The following is a 9,656-nucleotide window of genomic DNA, read 5'->3' on the forward strand; positions in this document are numbered from 1 at the left end:
ATCTCATCCCCCCCTTTTCTTACTGAGCCTGCCATGGCTCCTGGTCTCTGATACAGCCACTGCCAGGTCCACCACAGCTCCCAGGCTGTGATGCAGTCATAACAGTTTCCTGGCTCCACTACAACCAGCGTGGGGCCCGGCACGACTCCTGGGCTCTGCCACAACCACCAACAATTTAAACCCCCAATGTATTTTTTAAGAGTCCATATTCTTTTTCCCTGCAAAACTGGGAGGTCCTCCAAGTTTGCATGGAAATCTGTTTAGTGTCGGCGTGGCCCCAATCTGCAGTTTTAGATAGCCACAGATGTGGGCCACATGTTGTTTTAGATATATCGACGACAGTGTAGTTTCTCCATGAAAATGTCTTTTTTGGATCACAGTCAGTGAACATATCCAGGATGCCATTCTACATCTCAGATTCAAACCCCAGCTTGATACTGTGGTTTATTTTCAAGGGGCCGAGAGTGTGAATAAATACCTCCGTGGGGACCCGAGAGATCAGAATAAAATTTGTCCTGCTGATCTGACTCACAGTTTGAACACCTTCCTTCCTCCACTGCACCTGTTTTCAAGAGTGGTAGAAAAGATGCTAAAATTTTTTTCACCAGATATCTGAAGCGAGGGTTCTTGAACTCCAGGAAAATTAAATGGTAGGTAATAATATTCACATAGGATGGAGAGGTTTTGAGCCAATCAGTTGCAGTCCCTTTTTAAGGAGTATACGACAGCTGTCCAGATTGAGAGAGAGAGTACAATGAAACAATTGACAATGACTTCCCATTCATTCCTTGTTGGCAGTGGCACCATGAAACAGCAGGTGTTTGAAATATTAAAACTCTGAGACCGGGCACATCACCATTACATTCTTCTCTGACAAAGAAAGAATACTGGAGATCCCCCCCTCCCTGTTACCTCAGCTGGAAATCTATGTACTTGACATATGGTCCATTTGGATGCAAAAATTAAAGATGCTGAAAAGCCTCCATCACATGGCAATTTTTGGAGGTAGCCCAGGAGCTAAAGTGCCTTCCTAACAAGGCAAAATTGCATTGGTTCCAAATGTAAATTTGCCTTGTCTGTCCAAGTTTCAATAAATATTTGGCATCATATTCTTACATGGAAATGAAGGCTGGTTAATGGGACTCATGCCTCTTCTCCCAGAGAGAATCGGTGGAAGGGACCGACTCCTGATGTTGAATAGTTGGGTGGGGAAAAGTGCTAATGGCATATTGGGCTTATTATATTTAAAAGTGCGAGCGTATTAATTGAAGAAGTGTATAAAGCTTCTGGAGCTACCTGTTGTGCAGAAAGCTTTGCCACTCGGCAGGACATGTTTTGTTTCAGGCCGATTTAGAGGATAGGTAGGAAACTAAGAATGGGAATGGAAAAAATAAAAGGCATGGCGTCATTGGGAAAGTTGATTACAATTCAAGGCGAGAGAAGATATGGGGGGGGGAGACAGAGAAAGAAGCTGTGTGGAAATTAATGAAGTAGAATTGTTGCCTCTGAAGAAATCTTGGCTCAGGCAAAAGAAAAACGACGGGAAGCCTTTATTCCCTTCACAAATATATTTAAAAAGTGAGAGCTCCAGTACACTAAAGGAGCAAGAGATTCGACACATGAGCCACAGCTATGATAGCTGTCTTGGAGGCGAGTCATCCAACCCCTTCACCTCTTTCACACTATTCCAGCCTCACCTACCTCCCGGGATTGTTGTGAAGACAAAAGGGGGGAGGCTTCCGGTATGGCTTCCGCGAATGGCGGACGTATCCCCGGGTCGCTCCCGGGGCGTCTCGCCCGCCCGCGGTTGAGGAGGGAATTCGCGAGAGCGGAGACCCAAACGAGCACCTCAGGGGAGAGGGGCTCGGATCCGGGGCGCTTTAGGGCTTTTTTGGGGGAGCCTCTTTCTCGGCCGAACGGTCGGAAATTGAGGCTTTCTCCTCGCCCTGCCCCTATGGACCTCGCCGCGTGAGTGACCCTGTAAAGGGTATAGTGGAACCTACGGACGTCACCGAGTGATGAAGCGAAAAAGTGAAAAAATGATGAAATTGGAAAAGATCGGCTGGAACTGTGAGTTGTCAATCGTAGTCGAAAAGCAATAATCGCGTCCCCCCCACCCCAAGCGATAAGAAATGAGAGAAGGAGACGATCCTTCTGTTCTCGTTTAAACTTTCGTTATATACGAATTTGGCGGAGAAAGGGGGGGGGAACGGAAACTGGAAGAAAAGCCCTTTGGTATTTCAAGCGAAAGAGCGAATGACTTTAACTTCGAATGAACTGTTAGAACTTTCTGAGTGAGCTCCCCCCCCCCAGCGAAACGATGTGAGAGAGTGAGGGGTTGCCCTCACCCTCAACAATTCTTAGCGGGAAATATGGGGGGGGGGAGAACGGAAAATGGATGGTAGAATAAGCATGAAAGTGGAAAAAGTCAAGCTCTGATGTAAAAGCATAAGTTTTTGCTAAAGATAAATAAAAAAGCAAGATGTCGGCGCTGGGTGAAGAAGCTAGCAAAGAAGAACGGATGAACTTCCGGTGATGGCGCAGTTACTAACTCAAAGTGTGAAAGACTGTGACTTTAAACGGAACTGTGAGAAGCGTAAAAATGTGCATGACGGTGGAAAGTTGCGGATGAGAATGGCAGCGATTAACTCAATGTTTAAAACGGATATATCCATTCTTAAAATCTGCTCGGCTTGCGAAAAGGCACACTAGCACACAGTTCACAATTGACAACCAGGAAGTAAGCGATGGAGGAGGAGCTGACAAGTTGCAGAGAGAAGCGAGGCAGATTCACCCTGTACGCCGAGGTCAAAAAAACCCAGCACTGATGAAAGAAGCAACACTAACAAAACACCATTGGGACAATTCTAATATACTAACATGGATTCTTTTAATTGTTAAGATGAAAGCGGATTGGCGACTCACAGAAGAAGCTGAAGAGGAATGTTTCACTTTTACTAATAGACTAACTTAGCAATAATTAACATCACTCATCTTTTCTTTATCCCACTATATACCCTCCTCTTTTCCTTAAGCGAAACTCCTCTCCTTTTTAGGAGAGTTCAATAAAGCATTTACTAAAAAAAAAAAGACAAAAGGGGGGAAAGAAAGAACCATATATTTTATTCCGAGTTCCTTGGAAGAAGGATGGGATAAAATATATATCTACATACTATGTAGATATATAGATATGCCTGTTCCCTTAGTTAAGACTCTCAGAGGAACAGAAAGAGTGATAAAACACATGAAATCGCCATGACCTAATCCAGAGCAAAAGGAAAAAAATGAGGGAAAAACGTACCAATCTGGAAAAGAGGCAAGAACATCCGGTGGAACTGAGTGCCCCCGTCTCAGAGTAACCACTGAAGAGGCTCAGCTTCTAGGAGATTCAAGTCTTGCAAGTCTGAAGAAGCAGTCCATCATATAGAGACCACACACTGGTGTTCCCTCTAAGCTGAGTTAGTGTGAGCTAGCTCACAGTTTTTTAGCCTCCGGCTCACACATTTTTTGTCTTAGCTCAGGAAGGAGGGCTCCAGAGCAAACTGATTTATGCAGTAGCCAAATTGCTCACTCACAACTTTAATGCCAGTAGCTCACAAATTAGAAGTTTTGCTCACAGGACTCCACGGCTTAGAGGGAACCCAGAATTTAGCTCATTTAATAGTCAAAGACATCTTGAATTATGTCCCACACAGGAACTAGTGTAGTGATCCATTCAAAGATGCAATGTTTCCCTCTGCTTACAGTGTTGTTTACCTGGATTTCAGAAAAGCTTTTGACAGGGTTCCCCATAATGTTCTGATGTATGTTAGAAGTAGTAAACCAGCCAGGGAGGTAGTGGGGCCCTTGGATGACCAAGGGGTAAAATGAGTACTGAAGGATGATAGGGAAATGGCTGAGAAGCTAAATGCATTTTTTGTCTTTGTCTTCACTGTGGAAGATGAGAAGTGCTTGCCCACTCCAGAACCACTGATTTTGGGAGCGGTGTTGAGAGACCTGAGTCAGATTGAGGTGATGAGAGAGGAGGTCTTACGACTGATAGACAACTTAAAAACTGATAAATCACCAGACCCAGATGGCATACATCCGAGAGTTCTAAAAGAACTCAGATGTGAACTTATGGATCTCCTGAAAAAATATGCAATCTTTCCTTAAAATCAGCCTCCATTCCTGAGGACTGGAAGGTAGCTAACATCACTCCCATCTTTAAAAAGGGTTCCAGAGGAGATCTGGGAAATTACAGGCCAGTCAGTCTGACATCGATACCGGGTAAATTGGTGGAAACCATTATTAAGGAAAGAATTAGTAGGCAAATAGATGAACAAAACCTATTGAGGCAGACTCAGCATGGGTTCTGTAAGGGAAGTTTTATTTTTTTAAAACTGCCCCGAAAGAGGCAGAATTTTATTAAAGATTTTTTCACATATATTAAACACACAAAAACATATAAAATACAAACACACGTACACATACATACATGGGGTATATTTTCCTGCTTTTTATCATGTGTTAATGTTAGTGCCTATTCCACATTAATGATTATTTCTTGTGTCCTGTATAAGTAACCTTCTATCTCTTACTACATAAGACGTGTATATTCTTCATTTGGTCTACCAATGTTCTGTCCCTAAAAATTTACCTACATCTGCTTACCATACCAGTTATAAAACCGAGTCCAAGTATTCTGGAATGTTGATTCCGTTGCACCTTTTATCAATAAAGTCAATTTATCCATTTCCGCCGTCTCCAGTGTTTTGTTTATAAGTTCTCATTTTGTTAGTGTCTCCGTTAGTTTCCAGTATTTTGCATAAAGTATTCTGGCCGTAGTTATGAAAACAATTAAATAGCGATCTTCTTTGTTGGAGTGTTCAGGTAAAATGTTTAATAACAAAGGCTCTCGTGTAAATGGCACCCCTGTACCTAATATTTTTTGTAAAATTTCATGTACCATCGCCCAATATCTCTTAGCTCTTTCACAGAGCCACCACATATGGTAAAATGTACCAGTCTTATTTTCACATTTCCAACACTTATTAGAACATTTTGAATCAATTTTAGCTAATCTTTCAGGTGTTACATACCATCTATAAAACATTTTATACACATTTTCTTTATACGGTATAGCTTTCGTAATTTTAATATTTTTCTTCCATATTTGATCCCATTGCTCAAAATTAATATTATGCCCAATATTCTGCTCCCATTGAATCATGTTCCCTTTCACTGTCTCTTCCAACATCAAATCATCAAGTAACAGTACATAAAGCTTTCGTATAAGCTTTAACTCTGTGGATATAATAATCGTTTCAATCTCTAAAAGATTTTTATGAAATCCAATTCTTTTATCTTTAATGTATCTGGATTCTATTTGCGCTCTTTGCCACCATGGTAGTTCTTCTAATGGTTTCAAACGGTCATTAGAGTCCAATATATCCAAATATCTTCTTTGTATTTCTGTTAGCCCAAATGGCCATTTTGGGTCTATTTCACGGACTATGTTTATATGAAATAAAGCTTGATGCAAAAAGGGCTAATAAAGAGACTGTGGAACATAGAGTTCAACCCGAGGGCACCCAGAGACAATGTCAGCTGCAAGTGATAATCTACATCGATCCAGCAGGGTCCCAGAATCCTTAAGCTCATCATGTATATGCAAACATGAAGGTTGACTGCAAACACAGAAACTCATTAGATAGCCCAGACATCTTGTCTTCAGCTAAAAGGTTTATTTCGGAGTTTCCCCTCGCTAGACAACAATAGAAGTTCCAGTCCACATGGCAAGAGATGAGTCAACAGCACGAGGTCTCCATCACGTACATCCTGCCCCCGCCCAGGTGCCTCCCCTCAAGTTAATCAATAGATTGGAAATCAACCCCATAGCCAATCCCCGACATTTGGGGTAGGGCCACCCGATAATCCGCTTGTGCCCACCCCTCTCCCCCTGGCAAGAACCTTTAAAACAGTGAACATGGAGCTGTCAGCCATCTTCCCTTTACCAACGACCCCTCTACGTCTGCTACTCCTCTCTTGTCCAGCTTTCTGTACCAACCCCTTAAATCGCTTTGTCTTAGTCTGCAGCTAAGGTCAATACACGTGTTCCCGGCTGGTCTGGTTCCACGTGCTTCTACCCTTTTCTCCCCCCCCCTTCCCACCTCCAGCTGGAAGATTTAGGAGCTGAAGATACGCCAGAGGTAAATATATTCCCCCTCAACGATATAACCTGCTAATGCAACCGTGCTGTACCCAATCTACCTTTGCTTCTTAGTTCTTGTGTGTATGTGGTTATTTTATTGTTTGCTTTGAGTGTTAATCAGTAAAGCGCAGTGAATTTTACTCCCGTTTCCGTCTCTTAATTGAAGCGCTTCAGCACAGCCCATCCTTCGTAGACATAGACCAGTATCCCGATTAATAAACTGTTCCAATTGTCTCTCTCGAAGAGCAATTCGGCTAACATTTCCTCCTGATATGCATGTAGGAGTGTAATAGCTTCTAATGGGATGGTCAACTTTGAGGGTTTTTTTTAATAAAAGCGCTTATGTATGTTTTCCCATACTTTCATTAGAGCTGTCCGTATCCAAAGTTGTTTAAAATACTTATGCATATTCGCCTTTCCGTACCATAAAAATGCATGCCATCCTACTGGCGGTCATGGCCTTCCAGTTTCAATATTCTCTTATCTTCCAATGTGACCCAAACTTTAATCCATGTTAGTGCCTCTGCTCTATAATAAAGTTTCCAGTTGGGTAGGCCAAAGCCTCCCCTTTCTTTGTTATGTTGAGGCGCTTTCAATCTTATTCTGGTCCTCTTATTTTACCAGATAAATTTCGAAATTGCTTGTTCCAATTCCCTAAAGATTTTTTTGTTTTGGAGGATAGGGATTGTTTGGAATAAAAATAATTATTTTGGAAGTATATTCATCTTAACTGCTACAATACGTCCCATGAATGATATCTGTAAATCTTTCCATTTCTCAAGATCCTGTTTTTTCTTCTTCAACAGTTCTTTATAGTTATTCTCTTGTAGAGCACTGCATTTATTTGTCATTACAATTCCTATATATATTTTTTTTCTGCAGTTGAAACCCTGAAGCATTTTGTAAGTAGATTGCCCTCTTCTCTTCCATATTTTTAGTCAGTATTTTGGTTTTATGAATGTTAATTTTGAGACCAGCTACTAATTCATAATCTCCCAATTTTTGTTTCAAAATAAAAATTGAATCCAGTGGGTTCTCCAATATAAATGCTAAGTCATCTGCAAATGCCAAATGTTTATATTCTTCTCCTTTTAATTCCAGGCCCTTAATCTCTTTCTGTCTTCTTATGGAGTCATTAAGTATCTCCAGTACAAATATATACAGCAGAGGGGATAAAGGACATCCCTGTCTCGTCCCTTTTTGAATTTTGATGTATTGTGTCTGTTCCCCATTAATCATTACCACCGCTTTTTGTTTGGTATACATTGCCTGAATCATCTTCACAAAATTGGCACCAACCTGTGCCTGTAAGGGAAGATCTTCTTTGAGGGAGTGAACAAACATGTGGACAAGGGGGGCCCAATAGATGTTGTTTACCTTGACTTCCAGAAAGCTTTTGATAAAGTTCCTCGTCAAAGGCTCCTAAGTAAGCTCAATAGTCACGGGATAAAAGGACAAGTCCTTTTTGTGGATCAAAAACTGGCTGAATAATAGGAAACAGAGAGTGAGTATAAATGGGCAATTTTCTCAGTGGAGGGTGGTAAGCAGTGGGGTACCGCAGGGATCAGTACTCAGTCTGATGCTTTTTAACTTGTTTATTAATGATTTGGAGTTGGGAGTAAGCAGTGAAGTGGCTAATTTGCAGATGAAATGCAGTTGTTCAGGGTGGTGAGAACCAGGGAGGATTGTGAGGGATCTGTTGGGGATGGGCGAGTGGGTGTGGAGGTGCTATTCATTAAATTTGCAGATGACACTAAATTGGGAGCAGGAGTGAACACACCAGAAGATATAGAATTCAACAAGATCTGAACACACTGGAAAATTGGGTGGATGTGAACAAGATGCAATTTAACAAGAATAAGTGCCGAATTCTACATCTGGGTAACAAAAATGAGGAACACACATACTGGATGGGGGATACACTTCTGGGTATTAGTGTGTGTGTGAACAAGCCCTTGGGATAAGGGTGGATCGAAAGTTTAATATGAGAAGTCAGTGTGATGTGGCAACAAAAAAAGCTAATGTGATCTTGGGCTGTATCAACAAGCTATAACAAGCTACAACAAGCCTATATATAACAAGCTATATATAACAGCAGCCTATATAGAACAAGCTAAGATCTCAGCCTATATATAAATATATATTAGAATATGAATAAAGAGAGTCAGCGTGTGAATGAAGCAGTGTTTGAGTTCCCATCCCCAATAGCTCTGTGCAGTCTCTGAATGAGGGATGATTATTAAATGATGATGATGATGATGATGATGATATCTCACCGTTCCACAGGGCCGTGGAAATGGAGCTTTTCCAGCAGGTATTTCGATAGGAGCTGCAACTTACCAGCCATGCCCTGTGTCGACCTAGAGTTAGAAGTTACCTAGAGTGGTAGCACCGCTGAATGTGTCCTTAAATGCACTTTGTTATATCGCACCGCCATCATTATATCAACTGTTTTAAATTGTTTATTATGGAGTTTTACATTGAAATGTATATTGTTTTATTGGTTTTATATATGCCACCCTGAACCTGCCCTGGCGGGGAGGGCGGGGTAAAAGTCAAATTAATAAACAAATATAAATAAATAAACAAACAGCTGAATTAGGGCTGGTTATTAAAAGGGACTGGGAGACCCTGTTTAGTGGTGTCTCTGTTAGTGAGAGAGAGGACCTGGGATGTGAAATGGCCATGGCTCTCTATCTGTTTTAGAAGAGGCAAGATGGGTGGTGCACGGTGACTGCCATGCCTGCCTGGAGCCCTGAATCTCTGGGGACAGAGTTGTGGAGAGGGGGAGGGACCCTGAGTGAGTGCAAAAGGTCATCGCAGTGTGATGAACTGCTTTTTTTAGGTCATAAGTCGATCCATATTTGGAAGAATTCACTAACGTGAACTGATTGAATGTGAATGTGGGCATGATGATTCTGATTGGATCTAAATGCATGGCGGACTGTTCAGGAAACTGGTTCAGCTTGTGCTATGTCAACCAAATGCGATTGGAAGCCATTGATTTTGGCTGCATAACACGTGAGCCATTTTTGTGTGTGTGTTTGAAACAGCCCCCATGTAAGCTGCAGACAATAAACACCATTCTTTTTACTGAGTGTATAACTCTGTGATGCATGACTTCGCTGCATCTAGCAAAATTTTAGATACCATTGTAAGGTTTCAATTTGCTTTTGCTGTGTTCAGGATTTCTGCTTGGCTCTTGTCTTGCTGTTGTTTCTTACACTCTGACCTTGCTGATTCCTGTCAGGTTTGGTTGCTTATTGAACATCTTGTCTAGCATCATCTTCCTGGCTTGTCTGTGCTTGTAAGGGCCTAATGCAAAGTGCACTAGCACTGCTTGTTTGTTATGAGTGAAGAGCTTTGGCACTGAGTGATAGTGAAGGGAGTGTGTTGTCAGCCCCCATCAACAGTGTTAACTTCAGCACCATCCTACCCTGTTCTTACTTCAACCACACCATGT

The sequence above is a fragment of the Gekko japonicus genome, unplaced genomic scaffold, assembly GCF_001447785.1.
Source record: "Gekko japonicus isolate JY-2015 unplaced genomic scaffold, Gekko_japonicus_V1.1 scaffold432, whole genome shotgun sequence".
Classification (NCBI taxonomy): Eukaryota; Metazoa; Chordata; class Lepidosauria; order Squamata; family Gekkonidae; genus Gekko; species Gekko japonicus.